The following is a 27,139-nucleotide window of genomic DNA, read 5'->3' as shown; positions in this document are numbered from 1 at the left end:
ATATATATATACCACTTCCAGGTGCCCTTGTAACTAGATAATAATTAATAAATGTTATTCAGTTCACCTCTCGGCGGTCATGGCTGATGGATGGATGTATATATACACACACACTGTATATATAGAAAAATATTTAAAAAACTACAGTTTAAAAGAACTAAACTAAGATTGACCTAAATCTATTATAGTTATCCTTTAATATTATAGTATAAAATAGTAGTTTGTGACATGACTCTGTGAATTGTAAAATTCCAGCAAATCTAGATACATATCTACCTACTGGGCAATAAAGGACGAATTTATGCAAGTCTGTCTGAACGTCTGATATTTAGCATCACTTCCGTCACAAATCTAAAAACATCTTTATGATAACCTCACTAGTTATCTTGTCAAAATTCCATTACACAGATGAAGATGTGCCCAGTGCACACCTTTTGTTCTGTGTCTGTATCAGTGATCACTTATATTCCATTATCTTAAGAAAAGATAATTCCAGGGTGCACTTGTAATAGTTGCTGCAGATGAAAATGACACAGAGGAGGCATTTTCTGGGTGAAAGGTTAGAGCAGGTTCTTTGGGAATTACAGTGTATTGACCCAGTTGCTGTCATTCTAATATAAATGTGTTGATTACAAATGGACTCAAACTTTGCATTTCTTATTATATTATTGAAATTATTATTGAACTGATTAGTTGAGTGTTTTGTTCTCCCAGGTGGAAATTACACAACTTTATCCTTCTGGGGTTTTTTTTCCCTTTTCATTCTCTTTTTTCATTTTTCTTGACATGAAGGTGCGTTCCATCATCACTAATGATGAGCAAACTAAGTAAAGTTCAGTTCACTGGACCTTTGCCAAACAAATGAAAAAGATAGCACCTAAACCCTATTGAAGTATATGGTAGCTGAATCTTTTAATTTGTTTTGGCCTTTTTCAAGGCCAAATTGCAGGCTTTTGGGGGAAACTGGCATAGGCAACTGGACACTGCCCTACAGGACATGTAGCAATGCCGAAAAAATGTTAAATACCGTTCATCAGGGAGCAGATTTTTTATTTTGCTTGAAGGGCAACATTAAGAATATACCTTTTATTAAATGATTTCTCACTTGGGTGAAGCCTTAAACCTACATGTGAAGTTTTGTTTGTAAAACTTGCATTGGGTCCCCCAAAATCCATACCAGACCCTTATCTTTGACAGGGGACCAGAGCCTCATCTCCACATCCAGTCCCCAAGAGGGTGTGGGGTTATGTGTAGAGGAGAATAGATGAATCAGCACCCCCCTTGCATATAAGGGGGATCCAGATATCCACCCCTCCCACACAAATAAGTAAGGGGTATATAGTCGAACTTTCCGTTGACTAAAAACTTGAAGCTTATCCCTAGTAATTACAATGTGATGCAAAAATCTTGATTAATGGACGTCAGCTGTATCTGTAAAATATCTGGTGCACTGGCAGGAAAGGAGCTGAGCCAAATCTAAAAACCAAAGATGGAGAAACATCCAACCAAAAGGAAGGAAAAACATATATTTTATAAATGAACCGAGTAATCTACAATATAAATTTGTAAAGAAGAAACAAAATAAATGCAGAAATAAAATAATTGTGGTATTATACTTAAAAAAAACTCTGGGGAACTGTTTTCTTAACCCTTGCAGTGGAGCTATCCATTGTTATTTTTTAAATACAAGCAGTGTAAGTGCCTGAATCTGACCTGGTATCAGCCTCTTGCAGTCCCTGTACAGCAGGGCTGGAGTGTGGGAGGGAGAAGCAGAAGAAGAAACCAAGTAGTTCATGTACTGACAAAAATAATGCTGATAGAAGAAGAAAGCTGAGGCTATTCTTTGTTATATTTTTATTGCTGGAGATTTGCTTCAACCCTCTCAAGCAGTTTATCACTTATATTGCCATAACCTGCCATAGTTCCTCTATTGCTGTCCACCCTGAAGTTCTAGGTGTTCCCACCAACCTTTGTGTGTTTGTGTGCTCCACAATGTAAATTAAAGTCAAATCCAACAAGGAAAATGAGTTCATCTTATCAAGATCAGAGTAGGTGTGTGGAATCAGGAACTCAGAGCTCAGAGATCTCATCAAGTTTCTAAGAACTTGAATAAACTGACAGATGATTTAAGGCGATGTAATCCAAATTAAACTAAAGGTACCTTTAAAAATGTTACGTAACGCCAATTAAAAAAAAAATATTTACTTTGACATCAAGAATTTTGGTTTCCTTCAATAGCTTTTACATTTTATCTTCACTGCTCTGACTCTGATGGGCATTTTCAGTTAGGCCACAGGATTATCATTCTGCATACTTCCCAGGAGTCGAGGGAGAGATACCATTACATGTCATATGTGGCAAAAGAAATGCCTTTTTTTCATCGAGATCGCATGAGATTTCGCGAAATCTTGAGAGATCTTGCAGTCAAAGCTCTCCAAGTGAGCTTTGACTGTGCCTACTTAACAGCACACACAGGGACCATAGGAACAAAAGTAGCCCTCCAGAAGGAAGGACAGTGTCATCACCAATTCGGAGATGATTGGAGGATCTACAGCCGAGTGATACACAAATAAAATAGATTTTTGTTAATAGTTAAGGTACTTTACTGTATTTTTAAGATTTAGGTTCAGTGTCATGATAATAAATCTTTTATTTTACAGAAGACTTACAGATGTGTAAGGTTCAGCATGCAGAGCTGCACGCACAAAGGAATTCTATTCAGAATCTACTAAAAATTGGAATATATATTTTGGGTAGACTGACCCTTTAAAATAAAATATATATTACAATTTTACTATCTTATCCCCCTCCCACCTGCATTCTGTTTATTTACATTCTCCATCAAAATGCCCAATGCCAAGGAAATGTTACTAAATATCCTGCCCTTTGAAAGCAAGCAGATAACCATTGACATGGATGCTCACTGTCAACCCTGGCTGTCTCAACTGACAATTGGGCACCAATCAGAGCAGTTCTTGATAATGTGACCACTATGTCAGCTCTGGCACAGTGATCACACACAAGCTGGAGGCGTCATTAAAGTTTCACCCATATCTTTAAAATAAAAACAAACACACCTTTAGAAATGTTTAGTAATGACAATCTAAAAACACATACTTCTAGATAATTGCCGGCTTTGTATTCTTTGCATTCCTTATTTCTCTTTTCTTCCCCAGTCTTCTGACAGTGGCCATGATAACTAAGGGCAGATTACTAGCTCTCCTTTGACTTCCTGGATTTCATGTGACTGGGACATGTGACCATGCATATCATCTCAGGGGAGGAAAATGCCTTTCCCTGAGATCTTCTGAGATTACAGATGAGATTTCCCAGCAATGCTCTACTGATGACAAGGCAATCCCAGTGTGCATTTTGTTTTGGCAAACTGAAGTCATTTTGTCCTTTCAAAGCAGGAAGTGAATGTTCTGCAAGTGTAAGTATTTCATAATCACAGCATTTTACACCTGACATGTCTATGTTATTATTAATCATCATACATAGAGGGATGCATTGCTAGAATTAGATTTTTGAGTGTAAAGGTCCGCTTTAACAAAAATAAGCCTTGGGTGAACACTGCCACCTTTAGGCAGCATTGTTCATCTAAGCTAACAGGGGGCAAATGTTTTGTCTGGAGTATCAGTTTATTAGAGCAACATCAGGAGGAAATATGCTTTACGTTTTCAAAGTTACCAACTGTACTTTTTGGCTTTTTTTTTAACTTTGGGAGAAATACAACAGCATTGTCAGGACCATGATAAAGAAAATGTGAAGATTCTGAGTAATATGGTATCTCAGAGTGAAGGTTATTCTTATGCAAATCTTCAGCATTTTCTAAAGTTGCAGAGTCCCACCTTGAGAAATAGACTTTTGTGTGAGCATTCAATTTGCACCGTGGGTAGATATGCCCTTGTAGAGCAGCATGAGAATTACAAATGGTCAATTTTGTTACTGAATTGCCACGGTAAGTAATTGCGCGTGTTCATTAACAGGCTGGATTTTATCCAAAACAAAATTTTCAAGGTTGGAGCGAATTACCTTTAAATTTGTTTAATGTGTTTGATCTGCCATTTTTTAAATGACCCTCCACCTACAGCAGTGCGGTGAGAAAGCCTATGAATTATAACCAAATGAACACAATGTTTTTTCAGTAATTCAGTCTGTTTCTGTGGGGAAGAGCAGTTACATGACCAACAGTAAAATAAGGACGTTGTGGCACAGGCAGCTTCTCAAATATGCCAAAGCACCACCAAAAATTATATTGCCGTTCTTCTACCACTATGTGCTTTGTAAATATCAGGACTTCTGGTAACGGGATATTTGCCAATTTTGGACACATCATTGTGAATAATTCTGCCACTGTTTTCATTATTCTTAAAGAGGAACTCCAGGATTTTCAAAAGTTCACCCTTGAAGTGGGGCTACCCTGGCAATGCAAAGGTTAGCTGTTTGTTTTGGTCTAGGGTGGCAAATAAAGAAAATATACTTACCTGATCCTGAATTCTGCCTGGCTGCTAGACTGATGTCATGATGTCTATGCAAGGTCCTTTCACTTGCATTAGATGCATTAGGATGCAGAAGGACACACCACAGCTGGAGCATGAAGGGCCGAGGGTGGGTAAGGGGGAGAGAGGCGAGTGGTCACAGCCACAGGATTGAGGATCAAGGTCCAAGAGTCCAAATCTTTTAATATTAGTATTAGTTCATAGCAGGATAATAGAAAACTTCTAATGTGTTTCAGGGGCTTAAAGCATCTCCCCCTTCTTCAGGGCTCAGTTGTTGTAGAATGTAGATGGTAGGACTCAGAGATAGTACAGTTCTATAGAATTTACAAAATGCCTGGGGTCACTGTATCATCAGAATGCCTAACAGAGTGAGTTCTGCGGATACAGTGATTTTTTGCATCTTGTATCATTTACACACTTCTTCTACACACTGCACTGTAATTACCGCACTGCAAGAGGGGGGCACTGCAAGGTTAATTTTTACACTATCCTCTAGACATGTGCACTGGCAAAAAATTTGTTTCGTTTCATTTCGGATTTTGTGTTATTTAGTTTTTCGGGATTTGGGTGTGAAAGTCAATTCGGATTCGGAATTCGGATTCGGTAGTTCATTCGAATGGTCATTTTGTTATGGTTTCTTATACGTTTCGTTCATTCATTCGTTCGTTGCAGCAAAGTGACATTTGAGGGGGGAAAAAATGTTTTTCTCCTTCTCTAATGTCACTTTGCTCCAACGAACGGACCGAATAAGAAACGAAAACATGACGAACGTTCGAACGTTGAATTTTGGAAACGGAAATTCGGATTCGTTTGCATTCGTTATACATCCGAATGTCCGAATTTCCGAAAATTCGTCCGAATTTCGATTCAGAACTAAACAAATTGCACATGTCTACTATCCTCACCTCATGTACAATGTAGGTCAATGTAGGTCACGGTCCTCATGTCCTTATGTCCTCATTTACATCAGAAATCCTGTGTCTGAAGAGCAATAAATCAAGCAGCTTCAGGTGATTGGTCTTGCAGCTTGGAGGAAGACTGCATGAGTAAGGAATAGGGTAAATATTACTGCTTATTCTAAACCCCCTGAACATAATAAGCATCTAAACCGAAAGTTACCAAAAGTATTACAAAAAAAAAAAAAAAAACTTTCAGAAGTTTTTAACCATAATGAGCTACCATGTACAGCATATGAGCACATTATGCCTTCCAGTGCAGCACTCTCCACCATCTTCTTGATCACTGGTGTTTCCATTTTCTACTGATGTTCTTCGTGATTCGTCTTCAACCTGATAATCGGCCAGGCAGGCATGATGTGACTTCCGTGCATGCACACAGGTGTTACTTCATTACACTTCCACTTTAACCCTAGTAGTATGGGGAGGGGGAGCTCTGCAAGGATAATTTAATTTTTCTCTGAGATGGGCTTTAAAATTATGGTTAGTAGGGAGACATGTTTACATTGATTCTGGATGAGACTGCAGTTTCTGTTCATATGGCCTATGCTGTGCTTCTTCACTCAGGAAGAACTACAGAACTCATGGACACTTGGCCTGCACAGATTTGGGTTGAGGCTAATGAAAATAATGATAGCTGCAGCCCTAGGAATGCACTGGGTCATTTATAAACCTAGGTCATTTATAAACCTGGGTCATTTATAAACCTGGGTCATTTTTAAACTGTTGTTCATTTAGCCTGAGGGTAGTTGGTACAGTTTCTCCCCATGCGTGAGGTCAAAGTGCAGCTTTCTGAACAAGCCATTACACGCTGGAAACATTGGATCTACCTTATTGGGAAGGAGTGTAAATTCAAAGGAAACTCATGAGAAAATTAGCTTGTACTAGTAAGTTTAGTGCTATGAAAGTGTAGTAGTTCTTACATCAATGAATTGTTGTAGGACCAAGGATGAATTTTTACATAGTCAACCCAGGCTGTGGCCTAGTAGGCCTTCCATGGGAGGAACAGCCTTCCACACCATATTGTTGTTGATAAAAAACGTACTCGTAGATAATAAAAAGTTCCAGGCTACTACCTTCTAAGGCAATCTGGCTGGGTTCTCACTATTACTGTCTCAGCACAGTTTGTGCATATTTGTTGGTGGCATAAGGTGCTCTCTTCTTATAGTTCTCCCACTCCTAACCCGATCAACTAGAACCAAACTACTAGCAGAAGAAGGTGACAGTTTGTCCTAATCATTTAGATGGAGGCAAGCTGACTCTTTCAGCCATTCCATGCACCTTCAGGCAAAGACATGCCTTCTGTGTCTGTGATGTCTGATGTTGTGCTACTTAAACTAGCTGGGGTAGGAGGTGACTGGCACAGGAAAGATGGACAAGATATGCAGGTAAGTATAAAACCAATTCAACCCTGGAATCCATGCTTACTCACTAAAGTTACTTTAGAGTTAAGGATGCAAAACAGAGTGAATGGCTAACTGTTATGGGATTGGTACACTGTGGTTACAGCACATGCAGGTACTGTAAGGTACATAAAAAAACATGGATGGAAACTTCAACAGTCATGGGAGAACAATTCCCTAATAAGCAATATATCAATTGAAAGACAAAAACCTGCGCTTGTGGAAGAAAAGAAAGAAAACAAGAAAAAACGGACTAGCCAGAAGCTGCTAAAACTCAGGCAGTATACCTAAAGGTTAATCGATCCACGGTGTAGCGCTAAAGGCCTCACAGAGTTCCACCCAAATAGTGTTGGATTGCAAATGTGAAATAAAGGGGTCTATTCACGAAGCAGCCGAAGGATCTAGCCGTAGCTTCGGCCGATCCTTCGGCTAGCTTCGGCCCCAGGACCCCTTCGGTTCAGTAGAACCAAAGGGCTGCTGTACGGGCTATTCACAATAGCCCGTACAGCTCCCGAACTTAGCCGAGCAGCTCAGTCGACCCGAAGGCATATGCCTCGGCTCGGCTGAGCCACGCTGAAAGCCGAAGCTGGCCGAGCAGCCGGCCATTGGCCGGCCGACAGCCTGCTTCTGACAGCTGGGCGGAGCCAGCCGTGATCTTACGGCTGGCTCCGGTCACTTGCAGAGAGATCAGCGTCCCTGGTTACCAGCTAACCAGGGACACTGATCTCCAGACAGCAAACTCTCCCGGGCGCCCAGAAACACTGATTTTTCTTTTTTTTTTCTTTATTCTGACACGGAGCCGTGTCAAAATAGAAAAAAAAATATATATTTTGCCCATAGGAATGCATTGCTAGATGCCTATTGGCTATTTCAATTTGCAATAGCCAATAGGAATCTAGCAATGCATTCCTATGGGCAATCTTATATTTTTTCTATTCTGACAGAAGAGTGTCAGAATAAAGAAAAAAACAGAAAAAGCAGTGTTTCTCTCCTGGGCGGCCGGGAGCGGGAGACTCCCGGAGCGCCCGGGAGTTTTTTTTTTCTTTTTTTTGTTGGCACAATCGTGAAGAAATCAAATGAAGCTCCGTTGTCTTGAAGAAATCACAATCCAATATTTGGACTCATATTGGATTGTGATTTCTTCAAGACAACGGAGCTTCATGCTTCATTTTTTGCTTCATTTTTTAAGTTCATTTGATTTCTTCACTCTAGATTTTCAGACGTTTTTTTTTTCACTATCTAATATATAAAAAATTTTAGATTTTGCTGTTGATATTTTTTCACTTTATTATTTCACTGGAGGTTATTGACTGTTGACATTTTTTCACTCCATCAGTTCACCAGATGATATACTGTATATAATTTACCTGTTTGAACTGTATCCTTATATATTGTATTGTTTTGTGCACAAGTTTTTTTCCTCTGATAGAGGTCTAAATATATACTGTATAGTCAATTTTTTTATATACTGTATACATTGGTCACAGGTTGTAGAAAACAGTCTTTCACAGAGATTGATTTTTAGATACTTTATTACGAACACAAATTTTGACACATTTGCAATCCAACACTATTTGGGTGGAACACTTTGAGGCCTTCAGCGCTACACCGTGGCTCAAATATAACAATTGCAATGCTGAATATGTTGTTTATGTCATCATTCCATGTATTGCATGTTATGTGCAATTACTGTGATAGTATGAATTAAAACGCATTTCATCCATCTAATGCATCTAAGCATTTTCAAGATATGAAGGCAATATGTCTTCATTCATGTTCCAGGGAATTGAGAGCGTTCAGGCGTATGATAGAGGGCGTAACCTGCACCATAGATTATCAAAACGTGAAACATGGTGGATTTTCAAACTGCGGTCCACGATCACCCTGAACCTTAATTGCTGGTGTGAATTTGATCTTATATATAAAATAATGTTCTTATTTATTGCCAAGGGCTCCACATATATTATACCTCCTTTTTATCTGAGTGAGTTTTCTCTTTGTTATAGATCATTGTGACGACCTCTGTTTGTTCCTCTACAGCCGGGTCTATGACATTGCATTGATCATTATTTTTATTTATGTGGGATATATTTATATTATGTCATTTATATATGTGCATTTCTTTTATGATCAGCGTTTGTCCCTGGTTTACATTTGAAATTTTTCTATAAGCGGAAGGATAAATAGAAAACACTAACCCCTGTGTAGGATATCTTTGCCTGTGTATAAAGCAAGGTGTCCTAGATCCTTCAAGAGTATAGGGGGTTAAAGGAGAACTATGAGAGGAGTGATTTCCGCTCACCTCATAGTTCTAGCCGACCTGTGACATGGAGACTGTCACAGGTCGGCTCAGTAGATCGGGAGGTGAGCGAACACATACCAGGTTCGCTCACCTCTCGATCCTGTCACGGCTCTCTGCCGTGACAGGGGGAGGGCTGGATTCTCCTCTCCCCGCTCCGATCTGCCAGCGCTGACTGGCGGAACGGACGGGGGAGGGGGCGGGTACAGCTGGCTCTGCCTCTAGATAGGCAGAGCCAGCTGTTACTCACGCAGCTGGGCGGATCCCGTCATCTACGTCGGGATCCGCTCCGGCTGCGGCGTCTCAGTATACCGCGAGCTGTAGCTCACGGTATACTGAGCTTAGGGTAACGGGAGGACGCTAGTTTGTGTCCTCCCATTACCCTAAGGAGAACTATGGGGAAAAACACTGACCCCATAGTTCTCCTTTAACTCATCAGGTGTTGGTCCTTATCTATAAGACATTTGTGGGAGTTGGTGTTATCTATGTTTTGTATATAAGATTTGTATTCTGCATGTTTAATTGCAATTACTAAGACCCATTTGAAGGGCTGAAACGCATCAGAAAGGTTTTTGTACACTGTTTTTATGCCGTATTAATAAAGTTTACATCAAGAAGTTCCAGTAATCTCAAGTTTAGAGTTTGTATGGGTCTGGGAGAGAGTTTGACTGAACATTGCAGTTCTAGTACAGAATTTGGTAGAGAAGGTAGAGCGGCTTTATCTTTTGCTTGTACAGTTCTTTGTAGGACACATTGTAGTGATATAACTATATCACTACACACATCAGTTTCTGGAGCAGCCATCTATATTGCATTCCAGACAGCTATCTGCTCAGGATGAAATCCAGGATGGAAATGAGAGACACTCAGAAGGTAGGTCATGCGCCCCAAGTAAATTAACCTGCAAATGTGTCATGTTTGACTGGAGTGTGCCTTTAATGATCACTTTGGAGTTTCTCACCCATGCTGGGAAATACTCCATCCACAAATGTATAAAAGTAATTTCCCATGAGCAGCATCAGGCTGCTCTGTAGTTTCCATACACTGTTTTTTTCTTCTTTCCATTTTCAGTAAACACCCCTTTTCACAGTACAAATGATCATTAGTGTCAGATGCATTTGGTGCATGTGTAGGTGTGCAAGATCAGCATGTGGTTGATTAAGATTCCTTGCTATGTCTGATTTCTGTAATTATATGCTTTATTATCTTACTGCAGTATTGCGCTCGTTTGTACTTTTTAATTATCTTTCATCTTTTAGTCAGTGAGGAGGTGCTATTGAAAGATAACAAATCTTTGACTTAAAGGAGAACTTCAGGCTAAACATTCATTTCATTCACAAGAAAGGCAAAGAAAACAGGGTTTAAACATCACATACTTTTTGTATTTTGGTTTGAAAGAACACAGAACATATTTTTTTTTCTTGAAGAAAGAAATGAAGCATAACAGTCAGTAAAAAGGAAAAATAATTGTTTGATAAGTGCAAAGATTACCTCTTTATTGTACTAGTAGCTCATAACCCCCTGAATACTCTACTTCTGCTGCACTAAATCTAAAGCAGTGTTACTAGGCTTGCCAGTTTTCTTCTGTGGACAACAGAACACCTCCCTCTATATTATGGAGATGAAGCTACATGACCTGCCCATTCAGAGGCTTCTGAACAACAGAATAACCAATCCCTCTGTTCCCCTTTCCTCCTCAATTGTCCATGTTTTTGGTCTGATGTACAGTACATGTATCTATGAAAAGGTTCTTTTTTTACTACCAGAAGTATTCTTCTGCACTAAAACCTTTATCCCATCTCTTAGTTATCTTGTTTTCTATTTCAAACAGTCAGTAAAAAGTAAAATAATGGCAAAAAAAACCAACTCTGGGTTTAAGCAATCATTTTTGGCATAGAAATTCTTAATGGTCCGCAAAACTGGGGACATGGCAGAGGTGTGTCCATTGCGTAAATACATTGGGCTGGAAAGTGTAGCTCTTTCTCAATTCAGAAAGTTGGGAGGTATGGGATAGCCGTAATACTTAATGCATCAGGTGGTATGGTAAATATACAAAGCAAAGCATACTGAAAGCATTTTGTTATAATTGTTTGATAAGTCCAAAGAATACCTCTTGATCGAACCAGTAGCTCATAACCCTCGGAACACTTTGCTTCTGCTGCACTAAATCTAAAGCAGTGTTACTAATGTAGCGCTACCCCAGTAGGAGCCGTTGGTTGTAACAGGTCTTTCTGTCCCCCTGCACCAATGTATCGCCCAAAGCTGGATCCACAGCACACCAACACACCTTTAAAGGGTTTTGTACAGGATTTAATGACCATGAAATATCAAACAATGCACTTAGTGGCTTATCAATCACATACAATCAATGACAAGTTTAGGCACTCTGACACCCAGTAACCGCGGCTATATATTGCCTACACGGAAACCTGTGATGCCAGACTCCCTCAGTGGTAAATCTTGGAATAGATCAAATCAACAATGATATCTCCCCTTGGAAGTATCACACCCCCTTCTAAACTACTGGCCAGTAGTAAGTTCCTAGGCATGCCAACGTTGGGGCACATACTGTGCAGCAGATGTGTAAAAGTACATTGTCACATTGGCCCAGAGGCATCTCACCGCTCCTAGGATTATCTTGGAAAAGAAGATGCCTGTCAACAGCCGATGTCAAGATGCCTCTCTTCAGACCGACTCTTGAAAGGAAACCGAGGTCATTCGTGTCTCATGCAACGCATCACAGCACGTCTAGGGTCTCTGACAACACATCCAGCTCGTCTAGAGTCTCTGGCAACACTCTACGCTGGCTACGTTTGTCTCCACTCACTCAGCTGGGCTGGCTGGATCACTCCTGTGACTGGATCGGCCGTGCGTCCAGGCCGCAATGTCCCCGCCGCTGCCGCGTCACTAGGCCTCAGTCCAGACGCTCGGTCACCGCCCCTTCGGTTCAGCAAATGAACATCAGTCTCTACAGAACTGCGGTACAGAGCCTGTGTGTCCCTGTGTGTCCCTGTGTGTCAGAGGCGACCACACAGCTCTGATACAGGCAGTCTTAATACACACTGTGTGACATCAATCTCCACACTTCAGATCCCAGTCCCAGACTGAGCGCGCTCAGCAATTACAGTTCATAGCCATCCCCCTTCCTCTCATCCAGCATCCTGGGAGTTGCAGTTCTCAATGTCCTTTCAGCAATGTATCCATGTCTGCTCTGCTCTGCACTGCAATCGCCATAAGTCTCCGCCTCTTATCACACACAGAGGCAATTAACTGTTTGCAGTCAGAAACACAGTTCTCTACAATAGCACATATATACATCTATATAGGGGCTACACTAGGCTTGCCAGTTCTCGTCTGTGGACAACAGAATACTTCCCTCTATATTATGGAGATGAGGCTACTTGGCCTGTCCGGACTATTGCCCAAGCCCACACCTAAAGTTATTTTTAAGGAACTGGCCCCTGCTATACCCCTAGAATTTTTTCTATAGGTGCATTCAGTGTCCCTGACTACAATGGGGCTGCCTTCAACAGTGGTACCAGTTGAATTGTTTCTGGGCTATGAACTAGGTTCTGTGGTGTTGATATGGAAGTTTTGAACTTGGTGTCTGCTAGAAGTTCTTTGGCCTGTTTACAGTTTTCCTTCTTGCTAACTATGACATTTTGATTTAAAAACTGACTATTTTCAGCAACCTCCTGGTCTTGCAAAGAGACCGTTGCACTCACCCCCATCAGAGGACACTGCTTACTATTGCATGCACCCCCAATTTATCATCAAATTTTTATGAATGCACACAGCTGCTCCCTCTCTTTAGGATTATGTACTACAACCTGCGATGTTCCTGACAAACGTTATACTTCTAGGGAGTTTGACTTTACTTGGTCACCCTTGCTCCCTACAAATATTCCTCATAGATGTTTCATTTGGGAGTTGAGAGATCCACTATTTCTTCCCATCTTGATTATAAATTATTATCCTTCTTTTTTGATCCAAACTTTGACCACCCCACTCTCTTTATACTGTTCTGTGTCCCTTAACATGTCACTTAGCACAATAAAGTCTTCTTAAAACAGGACGTATTCACATGTCTCATTTCATCACTTCCTTATTTCAAGACAGTTGGTAGAGCCATACAAATCATTGCTTTACAACCCCATTGCCCAGATGCACATCCAGTACCATATGCTGATCCATTGGGTCTTGACCTTCTTGTACAGTTACGCATACAAAACTTGTACATTTTAGATGGACTTGACTAACAGACCAAAATGGTCAATCTGTGTCCTGCCAAATAAAAAAACCCCATAATGATCAGAAAAGTACTTGACATCTAATATACAAGCACAAATATGTATATATGTTGTAGAAAGAGTCCAGAATATATGTAAAACATCTCTTGGCTTTTGTTTATGGCTTACACTTATAACTCTGAATAATCATTTAGGCACACTGACACTCTCAAACCATACACAAGTTTGTATCTAAGCTGCCAAGTCTATAATAAAAATTGATTTTTGAATATTTCTAGTGTTCTGCAAGCAAAGAAATGTCACTAATTTGAATGCATTTTTTAGTATTTGTTAAATCAGAAATCCACATTTCGAGACTATACTACTCTAGGCTCACGTGGATAATTACTATTGGATAGCCTTCTACACATTTTTTTATGAACCATATTACATAATACTAGTCTGTAGAATACAAGAAGCTCACTTTCTGGATAGTGTTTGTGCAGGATTCTTTATACACTCAGCTTTACATCTTCAGTGGACAAACACCACCCCCCTCTCTGCTCTCCTCCTCATTGTTGCATCTTCTTCTCAGATGCCCTTGTCACATTCTTTTTTTTTTCTGTTTTAATTAATTTTCCTGAAAAAAATGTTGACGTACATACACAGTATACACTGCAAATGGGGAGACCTATGGAACTGGCTTCACTATGTGCGTGGACATCCATGTGCTTGCAGGCCCACAATGAAAACCTACTGTGACGGTTCATTTGCTTTAGGAAATCAGGCCCAACATGTGTACTTTAAGGTGAAAGGTAGATGTATTCTTATGTGAAGTCTGTTCTAGGAACTGTGCTGATGGAAGAATATTTTATATCAGAATGTTACTTTTCTGGCTGATTGCCCTTTATTGGCTTCCTATCCACTGATCCCTTGTCAGTCCCCAGCTCATATTAGCAGAATTTCATGTTACTCTCTGGTATCTACAATCTACTAGAATATAATTGCATGGAGTGACACATTCCTACACTTCTATGAAGTGCAGAAACTTTGAACTGTCTTGAACTGACGTGAACAAACATGGGCTTTATTATATTACCAATAGTCTTATTCAAAAAAGAGTTCTTATTCTTAACCGCTACTTTCTAAGTGCAGCTAACTATGGAAGCCATTCAGAATCCATCTTGTGCTGGTTTGACCAGGTGGACTGTGTTGGGTGAATTTTAAATCTTCCATGTCTAAAATAACCTGACGTTACTCAATTAAATACTTTTTTGTGAAATGTTGGGGTGTGCATAAAAGAAATTAAAATTTTACATTCTATTTTGGCTCAGGATGAAAGCATACCTAAACCCAAAAGCAATAATGTCATATATCGTGCCTTACCAGTACTTAGATGTGGTGGCTGCATTAGTGTCCTTTTTTCCAGGATTCTTTTACTTTATGTACACCTAATAATTCTGCTTATAACACACTTCCTGTCCAAGAGTGACAACTGTCACTCAATGCACTGTATCTATGGAGGAGCAATATTGTTGCCCTAGGATGTTCTCCTGATTTAGACCACAGACACCTCCTCCTCCTGGGTTTAGATATACTTTAAGAATTACATTTAAAATAACAGTAAACCTGTTTTTATTTAAAAGGAAGTGACATTTCAGTAAAGTTGAGAGTACTTAGTCACACCCTTTCCTCTTATAGCTATTGAGGACTGCAGTAGCGAGATCTGTGAGAAATGGGATCTGTGAGAAATGGAATGATCTGTGCTTGATAAGCTTCATTGGAGTACAGAGGTGACATTAGGGGTCTAGTAGACTCCTAATTTCTCCTTAGAAAGAATCTGTCACCGCTGCCAGGAGCTGTGTGGGACCCCAGGAGTGCAATTAGTTGCAGATACGCCTCTGTTTTGGCTATGAGAGGAATTGGTTAAAATGAACGCACTCATTGCATTAAAGTGACTCTAAACTCAGGAGTTAAATCTTAAACATTCATTCAAGTACATTAACTATTAACAAAAATGTATGTTATTTGTGTATCACTCGGCAGTAGATCCTCAAATCATCTCCGAATTGGTGCTGACACTATCCTTCCATCTGGAGGGTGGCTACTTTTGTTCCCAATGGTCCCTGTGTGTGTTGTAAAGTAGCCACCACTCCAAGATCACTCCTGTGATTGACTACAATCTCAATACAAATTAGTAAACTAAACCTGAGATTGTAGTCCATCACAGGAGTGAGCTTGGAGCGGTGACTACTTTACAACACACACAGGGACCATGGGGAACAAGAGTAGCCACCCTCCAGAAGGAAGGACAGTGTCAGCACAATTCAAAGATGATTTGAGAATCTACAGCCGAGTGATACACACATAAGATACATTTTTGTTATTAGTTAATGTACTTGAATGTATTTTTAGGATTTAACTCCTGAGTTTAGTGTCACTTTAACGTTGAGTGAAAAAAGTAAAATTTGTATGGATTTAGATGTCTGCAGATAAATCACAAACCAGTAGTTATGTATTGAATTGCTGTAGGCCAATTGCAATGTAAAAGTCATACACAGCTGCACAACCTGCTCAACCTGCTCAACCTGCTCTAACGGAAAATACTTGTAATAGCCACAAAGGGAAATTATCAACAGTTGTCCAATTAGGATTTGGCCTGCTGCTTGTCTGCTTTTTTGCTGGAGTTCTCATTCTAAATTCTGTAAATAATACACTGTCATATTTTCTCCAATTACAGAGAGAGGACTAGTGGGTATATGTTTTATTATGTGGATCATGTAATCTTTTAATAAATAAATGTTATTTTACTATGTAATTTTGTCATTATTATGTTGTATTATCCCAAATTGCATTTTTTGACACCTTAAAAGCCCCATCTATCTCTTTTGTTGTGTTGTTTAGAGAGAGGATGCTACATATGATGGTTGCCTCTTACCCATGCAAGTGTTGTTTGCTTGGAATGACAAAATCCACTGCAGCTTTTCAACAGAAAAAAAAACTTTGTTGAAGTGTCAACAGCTGAACATCAAGTGATACCTGTAAAGCATCATCTAATGATTTGTGTAGAGGTTTCCGTTTCATCTCTCCCTTGAGTTACTGCAAAACAAAATCCTCTTAATCTGTTTAATACCCCTCCTGTTCTTTGTGTACAATGTCACCACAGGAAATTCTGGAAGATGACATACTGTATATTATAAACAAGCTGAGGTTTGCTTGAAAAGATCTCAGGGACTCTAAATGCATTTTTAAACGACAACATTACTTTTTGTAAAGTTGTCCTTCAAACCTTCCACCCACTCATTCAGTGGAAGTCTCATAGCAATATGATTACCTTCAGCAATGCTTCGGAGCCACACAGCCTTTGCAGAAAACATTCCCAGTTTCCTGCTACACATGTGGACCACTTCCTCCATTCATTCCTGTATCTGGGTCTATACTGAAGTTACCAGACAGAACTGCACAGTAAGGTCTCGTTCACACCTAGGCGTATTGCATAGGCGCGTCTGTCGCGTGACCGTCGCACGTTTCCGAAGGCTACTTGGCTGTATCCCAATGGAAACGCGCAACAAAACAGCCCAAAGTAGTACCTGTACCTTTTCAGGCGTGGGCTGTTTTGTAGCGCGTTAGGGACGGGCGGAAATACGCCAAGGTGGGAACGAGACCATTGAATACAATGGGATTTATATTTTTGAGCGTTTTGTAGAGTGTTTTGTAGAGCGTTCGTCGAGCGTAGAACGTGCTACAAAATGTTCAGGTGTGAACGAGGGCTTAGTGAGCCAGGGCCGACAGTAGGCTGGGTTCACACCTAGGCGTATTGAATATGCGCGTTTGTCGCGCGATTCGCGGTAAAAAAAACGCGCGCCAAACGCCTGTTTCCGAGAGCTACTTGGCTGTATCCCAATGGAAACGCGAGACCAAAACGTACCTGTACTTCTTTGGGCATAGGCCGTTTTGTATCGCTTTCGGACGGGCGGAAATACGGCAAGGTGTGAACCAGACCCATTGAATACAATGGGATTTAGATGTTTGAGCGTTTTGTAGAGCGTTCGTCGAGCGTTGAACGCGCTACAAAACGTTCAGGTGTGAACCAGGCCTATGTGATAAACACAGGGAGACACAGAACACATCATGCTCAATTGGAGCCTATCCTAACGGGTCTTTGGTTATGCCAAAATTGCTTATTTCCCCATACAAGTCAATGAGAATGCAAAAGCAGCTTGACTCAGCTTAGAAGTCAGAAGTTCAACTGCAAGTCAAATGCACCTGTCAATGTAAGCTGAATAATATCAGAAGCTTCATATTCTGATCCCAAATTCAAGCAGAACGTACCTGAAAGCAAGCTAACATTTGCTCATCAACACAAACCCAAAACTTGTTGATAGCCCTTAGTTTACTGGGAATGTGATGGTACACTATCATCTACACACACTCTAAAAGCTTTGGGGCTCCCTCACCTTTGCAGCCTAGTTATAGCATAACCATATATCATCTTCTCTATCATTAGTAGACATACACTCATCTTATGTAAGGTTATTTACACACCGTAACAATATTCTTAACCAACTAAGGAGAACCAGTAAAATAAACATGTTGTAGATAAAAAGAGTTAGTTCTAGCAGACAGGCATTGCTTCAGGTGCCATAGTGTGTGTGCCTACAGGCTTTATAGAAATCCGACCATACACTGTAGATGTTAGGAATACATTTCTAACTAATAATAAAAAGCAGAAAGATGCATTTGCGAAAATCCATAAGGCCTTTTACTATAACGCTTTGATTTTTCTGAAAAAACACATGTTATAAAAGCACCTGCTACTTGGCCCTTCCTAAAGGGTCTACTTCCCCTGACCCCCTTTCCTCCGGGCCCACAATAATCATTGCCCTCCAAAGAGAAATAATACCAGTTCCTTTTTTGTTAACCTTTTACAAATACTAAAGTTAAAGCCAGGAAATAAACTCAATCAAGCAAATGTCACCAACTCTTACCTTAAAGTGACATTAAACCCCCAGATTTTTTTTTAACATAAAACAATATTGTAATGTGTGCCTTACTGTAATCCATGGTTGTTTCCCTTCTCTTTGCTGCTCTTCCTTTTAAATCTGTTCTCATGCTGGGCAGAACTTCTGTTTTGCAGCAGACTGCCTTGTCTCTGAAATGGATACATGGTGTCTGTGTGTAGGTTCACAACCTGAGCCAGCACTACAGGAAGAGGCACTCAGCTGCAAAGGGATGTTCTCCCCCAGAATGAGAAGACATGAGGATTTAAAAGGAAGAGCAGCAAAGAGAAGGGAAACTACCATGGATTACAGTAAGGCACACATTACAGTATTGGTTTATGTTAAACAAATCTGAGGGTTTAATGTCACTTTAAGCTCAACAATGAACACAGCAGAGGATCGAGAAGTTTAGAGGAAACCTTGATTGGGACCTTGAGGTCATTCTGCATTGCTAGTACCACTGACTAGCCTGACTAGCCAGAGGGGAGATGTAGTACAAGTTGCCTGTACATATCCCAATGCATATGGACATAAACAGGTGTATGTCCATTCCGAGCTTAGACCAGACCAGGTTATATGAAGGATCTTGATGGCAGTTTTCTCATACCCTTGTGTGCATGAGAAATTGTAGCCAGAGACATAGCCAGGTACATAAAATAAAAGTTAGTATGTAGGTAGATTTTTCCCCCAGTGCCAGTTTAAATGCAATTATTTGTTTCTCACGGTAGTGTACCTTTATTCCCACATAAATCAAACCTGACAATTTATACAGTATGTGTGTACTTCTATGTGGGAGTATTTTTTTTACCCAGGATCATTTTATGGAGCCCAATCTCTTAGCGGAACACAGTTGAATATCTGAATTAAAATATAGGAAGTGTTTTGGCAGAGAATTTCACTTACAGCTAAATAAAAATAAAATCAATAAAAAATCGTATTGTTATTGTAGCACATCACCGAAACTGTCAAAAATCTCATAATGCTGTTTTGTTTGTATACAGTACATTACCGCAGCTTAACTGGATGTTTAGTGCAGATGCAGGCAAACACAAACAAAAAAAAGGAAGTGGCTTTAATCGTGAGATGAATCGGCAGAGCAAATAACATGATGAAGTGTTTGGATGCAGCCATGGTAAAAATGCAGACCATGAAGTTGTTTCCTGGGAATCTGCTATCTTGATCTTATATTACATTTTCGCACGTTACAGAATATGTTCACTGACATTCAAAGCTAAACTCCAAGATTTTTTTCATACTTTTGATTTGTCCAGCAAATAAATATTAATGCTGGATTTACTACATCTGGTTGGTTGCTGGGGATGCTAAAGCTCTTAAGGTGCCCATACACCTTGCGATTAGCGTACGATAATCGCAGGAAATCCCGCGATCGTACGATAATCGGCAGGTGTATGGAAGGCGTGCAACTGTTTCTACTGTACGGTTGCACGTCTTTTGTCTAACGATCATGTTTCAAACCCCGCCAAGAATCGTACGATTGTCGGCGGGTTTGTGGCATGCTCGTAAGTTCTGCAGGGTTTTTTTTTCTTACTTACCTCGCCGAGCGTCGCATCACTGCTGCTCCGTTGGGCGGCGCTCCAAGCGGGGTCATCTGGCAGTCTCCGGCCACCTAAATTAGGACGGAGACTGCCAGATGACCCCGCTTGGAGCTCCGCCCACCAGAGCAGCAGTGACGCAACGCTCGGCGAGGTAAGTAAGAAAAAAAAACCAGCGCAAGCTTCGGCGCTAGGCATCGGGGCATTTTGACAAGTACAAGTACTTGTCAAAATGCCTTGTATCGGGCCCGATTCCGATGCTTGCATCGGTATTGGGACATCCCTACTCGTAAGACAAATGCCGAACGGGCCGGTGTGCGCAAGCGCACACTGCCCAGTTCAGCATTGTAGTCATCGGAAGCCTGCCCCTCAGCGGGGCGGGCTTTCGATGATCGCAAGTACTATCTGCCTGTCCAAGATGGACAGATCGTGCAAGCTTTTAATTAGCTTACAACCATCACCAAAAGTCTTGCGATGGTTGTAAGGTGCATTGGCACCTTTAGTTGTGTTCATGCTGCTGCTGGGAGTTCCACTTACATGGCTATTCACAAAAGGGTGAAGAGTTTGGAGAAGGCAGGAGAAGTGAACAATCTAGGACAACATAGCTGAACTGGAAAGTGAGCTGAATTGGAGAATTTTTCCAAATCAGCTATGTTGTCCTAGATTGTTCACTTCCCCCTGCCTTCCCCAGACTCTTCACCATTTTGTGAATAACCCTGTACAGTATGCAGTGAAGAGGAGAGTCACTTGGTCTTCCCTTTCCTTCCCTCTCACCCACCGATAAAACGCCTTGGGTTCTTTGCCCAGAATACAAGGCGTTCTGTGATTGGACTATTCAGCGGTCATGCCAGTCGTTCAATCACAAAATGTCTGGTATTTTGTGGGGGAAAAAAATATATAGATGGATGAGGGGGAAGGAGTGAGGAGAGTGAGCGACACTCCTCTCTCTACACTGCTGACCACATTTTATGTACTTCTCTCTACACTAAGCAGAATTTACAGCAGCAATGCCAGAAGATCCAAGCTGCCAGTAGTATCTGGCATGAATACAACTAAGATTTTTAGCATCCCCAGCCACTAATTAGACAAAGTATATTCAGCATTATTGATAACTTCACTGAACCAATCAAAACTAAAAAAAATAAGATTTTCTCCTGTAGTTCAGATTTACTGAAGTTAGCAAGGATATCTAGACTTACATTGGCCAAACATACAGTTAACTGTTTTACTGCCTGGAAAGTCTGTTAATGATTTGTTTAATGGATATTGCAGACTATGTAGCGTAGTTTAGCCAAGTAGGTTATGGAGAAATAGGCCAATGAGAACCAAGAAATTGCTCACATAAAATATTGGGCATTCCAGCGAAAACAGAATATCTGCACGTCATTACTTTCATTACAAAATGTTTTTTTTTGTATATTCTTTATTTAAAGATTTTACAATACAAAATAAAACAAAACAATCAAGCAAAAGAACAAGTATAATGAGAAATAAACATGTCAATAAGTATGAATATTATTCGAGTCAGCTCAAACCAAAAAAACAAAGAAACATTGAAGTAAAGTGAATTAGTTTCCTTCTTCCATGATCATCAAGGGTAAACCCCCATCTACTTCTAGAGTGTAATATGACAAAGGGGTTGAAATATCCATCCAAGGGGGGTGAAAGAACCAAGGTAGATCAGGCATATTAATACATATATGAAAGAGTCGTGTAGGATTACACACAATCCCATCTACATAGAACATATGAAAGAGTTTTAGAGCTGAGGGGAATTTCACAAGACACAGTCAGGCTCCCACTTACGTGCTTACGGCATATGAGAGGAGGGAACCAGATAGAACAGCAGAAGGAAGAGAGGAAGAAAGGAGAAGCATAGTAGGAAAAGTAAATGAAGACATTACAAAATATTTTAAGGATGTAGGTGGGTATGGAAACCCCTCCTTCGTGTCTTACTGTTCATACTGAACAACTGGCTGATAGCAAAGATGAGCCTAAATACAGAGCCACTTATCCCATTTGTACACAGCTTGTTAGATATTGTCAGGACAAGTTGTGGAAAACATTGTGTCTTTGAAAGGGGGGGAGGGGGAATGGGTCGGTAAAAAGCAATATACAGTATTACAGAGGAGGTGGGCCAAAAGGAATGAAAAGAAGCCACTGAAATAATTGGTTTCTGTAACACAGCACTGATGACATACAAGATGCTCACCACAGCTGTACCACATTTCAATAAGTGGTTCCAGTATTGTAGTGAACATTTGCATTCCCCAAGACATAATGATTCCATCACAATCTGCTTCAGTGGCAGTTTCAAAAACGCTCCTCCTTTCTCCAAAACATGTAAACAGTACTTTTACTAATGTGCAAAATGTGACTTTTTGCCAAAAGTCAACAAGTAAGCCCTTATCTCTAACTCTGATGACACCACCTGGATACTGACAAATGGAGAGAGCAGTGATGTGTGCTGTCACAGGAAGGCCAGTGGTGTCTTTGAAGTTCAAGCCTTAACTGACAATCTGACTTCAGTATTACTATGCATGGGAAAGAGACAAGATGGAAGCACCCAATATGGAAATAAACTGCATCTCTGACTTGTGCAGGGTTTTGTTACCTGATTATGCACTGGTGAGTTGTTTGTAAACTGGATACATTCATACACTACATTGTCAAATGTATGTGGACACCAGTCAATATTATTGGATTTACAGTAGGTGGTTTTAGTGGAGGATACTTTTAATGTTACAGCATACAAACAAATTTTAGACAATTGTGAGCTCCCAACCTTGTGGCAACAGTTTGGGGAAGGCCATTTTATTTTCCATCATGAATGTGCCCTGTGCACAAAGCCAACTCCATAAAAATATGGTTTGATGAGTCTGGTGTGGAGGATCTTAAGTGACCTGCACAGTGTCCTGCCCTCAACCCTATTGCATTAACACATTTGGGATGGATTGGAAGGCTGATTGGGAGCCAGATCTTAACCATGTATCTGACCTTACAAATGTTCTTTTGGCCTAATTAGTACAAATTCCCACAGGCACACTTCAAAATCTTGAACAAAGTCTACCAAGATGTGTAGAAACTGTTATAGCTGCAAAGAAAAGGTTGGTTGGGAGGGAAGGACAACTCTATAATAATGCCTATGGTTTTGGAAATGAATGTCAAACATTCAAGTATTCATTATTGGAATAAAAATATCGTTTAGGGAAGTTCATTTTTCAGGTTTGGATAAAAAGTGATGGAAACAATGTCAGGTTTAGCTGTCTAGGAAAATGTTTCTTCTCCTCCTGTTCCATTGAGAGCTTATCACAGGGACAGAAGGAGTAAGAAAATCATTGGTGGACAAAGCAAAAGTTACAAAAAAGTTTTTTTTTTTTTATATAGCAGTAGCTAGCAGTAGTTTGTCACATTCCGCTGGACACTTTCTGTTGAAGATGTTTTGTAGATTATCTTTAAGTCACTTCTTCAGTTCTAATGAGTCTGAGGAACATACCCCAGCATTTATATCAACAACACTCATTACAGACCCAGTAATCCAATCACAATGGAAAGGCAGATGTTGAGTCTTTCTGTCAGCGCTGAGTGGAGAAACGAACAGCAATAGCCTGCAATATACTGAGCTTTGGGTCATGGGAGGAAGTTAGTATATGTCCTCCTGTGACCCTAAAGATAACTATGGGGAAAAACGCTGACCCCATAGTTCTCTTTTAAGTATTTACATTCTTTTTTGTCATGGACAGCTTTTTTTTTTTTTAACCTGGCAGGGTGGCTTTAGGTTCTTTGTGAAGTACACAGTTAAAGCTAAACTCCAGGATAAACATTTTTTTTGTCTACAAGAGGTGTGTGCATTCTTACTTGAATCTTAGAGTGTGTTGTGTTTTTCTTTTGGATCTGTCCAGTAATCCAGCGTGAAACTTTTTGTCTGTGTCGTCGAGATGGCCGCTTGCAGTTAAAAGAGAACTATGGAGTAAGTGTTTTTCCCCATAAATCTCTTAAGGCTCACAGGAGGACATATACTAGCATCGTCCTGTGACCCAAAGCTCAGTATATCAAGAGCTACAGCTCGCGGTATACTGAGACAGCCGCAGCTGCGACGGTCCTGACAATGCTGTCGAGATCCACCCAGCTGCGTGAGTGACAGTGAGTGACAGTGGGCTCTGCCTATCTAAAGGCAGAGTCAGCTGTACCGGCCCCCTCCCCCGCCCGATCCTCCAGTCAGCGCTGGAGGCCCGGAGCGGGGAGGGGTGGAAATCCCTGCGGGGAGCGGTGACTGACAGTCACTGCTCTCTGCAAGGAGATGATCAGAAAGTGAGCAAGCGATGGTATGTGTTCGCTCACTTCCCGATCTATAGAGCCAACGTGTGACAGTTTACTTGTCACACTTCAGCTCGAAATATGAGGATGAGTGATTTTCACTCACCTCATAGTTCTCCTTTAAGTGCATGTGACGTCATTACGGGCGTGCGTAATGACATCATATGGGTGCGTGATGATGTCCCAGCTGGGTATGCAAAGGCCATTTGTGCCACAAACTTAAATTATATATTCTGTAGTTGCTGAGGAGTACATTTAAGGAAACGCTTTTGTGTCTAGAGTTCAGCTTTAAGCGTGTTGCCATTGCCATCTTGTAGGAATTCTAAGCTATCTCAGTGTCACTGCTATTTAAGGGTAAACATATTAATATAAACCTTCAAATGATATGAAAATCATCCATTAAACCTCTGCTAGGGCAACACTAAAAGGAAAGCAATCACGAACGTGTTGCCATGGGCAACACCATAACTTTTTCCTTTCACTGATAGAATAGCCACTGGTCTAAAATTGCTTCCTTTTTTAGACTGTCAGACACTTATTGCTCTGTAAATTCAGCTCTGCAAATCTTCATTCCCAGCTTCCAATAAACTTATGCATTTCAATAAACCTGGATTACTTCTAAATCTTTGAATTATTGTTACTTTTGCATAGCAGGTCTTTACACCATACATAATCAGTTCTTAATGCCCCGAATGCACAGAGATTAATAAATGTGACAGAAATCCTGTGATATCCATTGTAATAGATATGTGTTATCCAAACAATGAAGTAGAAGAAAAGTCAATTTACAAGGAAGCTGCGGTCCTTCTGTTGTGTTATTTTTTTTACACATACAATTGTAAAAATTTTTAAAGGGAATCTAGAATAGTTTGGAGTCAGTTTTATGTGAATTTTTTTTCTATTTTTTTATTCAAAACATCAAAGTATCGATGTAACAGTTGCAAAGCAAAAGTTATAGAGATGCACATATCAGATCCAGAACCATGTAGATATTGAACTACAGCACAAAGATGAACATTTCAGGCCCTACGATATTGCAGTGGGCCGTTGCTTCATAGTATATGCGTGACATGTATTACAAAGTCAAAGTTAATTGAGCATTTGCATCCACATCTCTGCTTACAAACAGGTGAAAAAGAGTCACAGGAGAAGTTATAGAGTTCTGTGCCACATAAGCCACATGGGGGAATTTTCTTTTTTTAAAGTGAAATCAAAGTCAAAATCTTTTTACGCTGTTTCAAATGCTGATGAAATCACTTACAACGGATGCTGCTCCTTGATGTTTAAAGGTTTTAGTTCCCTGTAGAATTAGTTGTTCCCCTGAGCACTGGCCCTGATATCCTGTTTTAGGGTGTCTCCTTTCCCTTTGCAGGGTCCTATGGAAACACCGTTGTGTGTGCTAGTAAGTTGTGTATCTAGAAACACACAGGCACAGCAAGGCAAGACACTCGCCTCCCCCTCTTCCCATCCTGCTTCCTCTTTTCTCCAAGCTAGTAGATATACAGCTGCTGGAGTCTGCTCTGTCCCTTGTTATTTCATCAGCATTTGAAATAACTTAAACAGCTTTTAACATTAATTTCACTTTAAACCTAAAGTCAAGACAAGTTGCAAGATACAACGACGTTGGCACACAATAAGAGCCAGTCCCTATGCACTGTATTGGTACTGACTGTGTCTCATACAAGAAAAAGGTGACAACACCGAGAGGCAAGTCAATTGCGACAACTGTGCTCTGTCATGCTTTTATATGGGAGCTGTAGGCAGCTGATGACACAATCCCTACTAACTGGGTGAGCAAAGGATGAGAAGACAAAGAGGTCCTGAAATTGGCAGCAGCTTTATGATCCCAAGATTACAGTAAGCAATAACAGATTGTACAAATCAATTTTCTCCCACCTAAATGTGATTTTTGTTGTTGTTTTGTTTTAGATATTACCGTGTAGGATCACATAGCTGGAATGCCTCTCCTATTATGTATCCCTTGCCGATCCAGTAATCGGTAGGATTTTAGTGAGAAACAGATTTGCTGTAGCTCATTCCATGTGTAGAAACACAGATCTGCTGCAGTTTTGCTTCCACCAAACAATTACAGTATTATCTACTGCATGGTAACAGATGTTTAAATTGTTCTGAGAGTCAAAGGTCATAAATAGGTACATGGCAGAACGTAATAGATAAGATGGATGTGCAGCTGGTAGAGATTATCTGTAGGGTTTAGAAGGTCTGCCCATGTGTAATAAGAGTTTTGTGCATACGTGAGATAGAAAGAACTACGTGGATGATTTGGAAAAAACAAGGTCCAGATATTTACAATCTGTTTCATATGAATATTGGTTAATAGCAGTTCACTTTCTTCTAGGGATGTTCAGATACCAAGTACCGCAGTGGTGAACCTAAGGAACAAAGGGCCCTGGTGCAAGATTCCCCCCCCCCCCTTTTTTCTGATTGGCCGGGAAGCCGGCTTCATGCTGCCTCGTCATCTCATGACGAGGCAGCATGGAGCCGGCTTCGCGGCCAATCAGGAAGCAGGGTGCCACATCATTACATAGTGACGAGAAGCATGGGACTGCTTCCTTGCAAATCGGGAAGCTGGGTGGCGAGTCTTTAGACCCTGCCCGGCTTCCCGGCTAATCAGGAAGCCAGGTGGCAAGTCATTACACGCCACCTGGCTTCCTGAATGGGACTTCCGGTATTTGGTATCGGCGAGTTCCGAAAAAAATATTAATATTCATACTCGGTACCAAAATATTGGTATCGGTGCATCCCTAATTATAATAAAAGTAAACACAAACTTTTAATTGTGTGCTTAGTTTCTTCACCCCTCTTTCTCGGCTACCCTAGTCACTAGTCCAAAAGTGCCTTATGAGAAACACAACCCTG

This window comes from Nanorana parkeri, unplaced genomic scaffold, assembly GCF_000935625.1.
Source record: "Nanorana parkeri isolate BGI_ZX_2015 unplaced genomic scaffold, ASM93562v1 scaffold365, whole genome shotgun sequence".
NCBI classification, from domain to species: Eukaryota; Metazoa; Chordata; class Amphibia; order Anura; family Dicroglossidae; genus Nanorana; species Nanorana parkeri.
The sequence above is the reverse complement of the archived record's forward strand: the minus strand, read 5'-3'. Positions refer to the sequence as shown.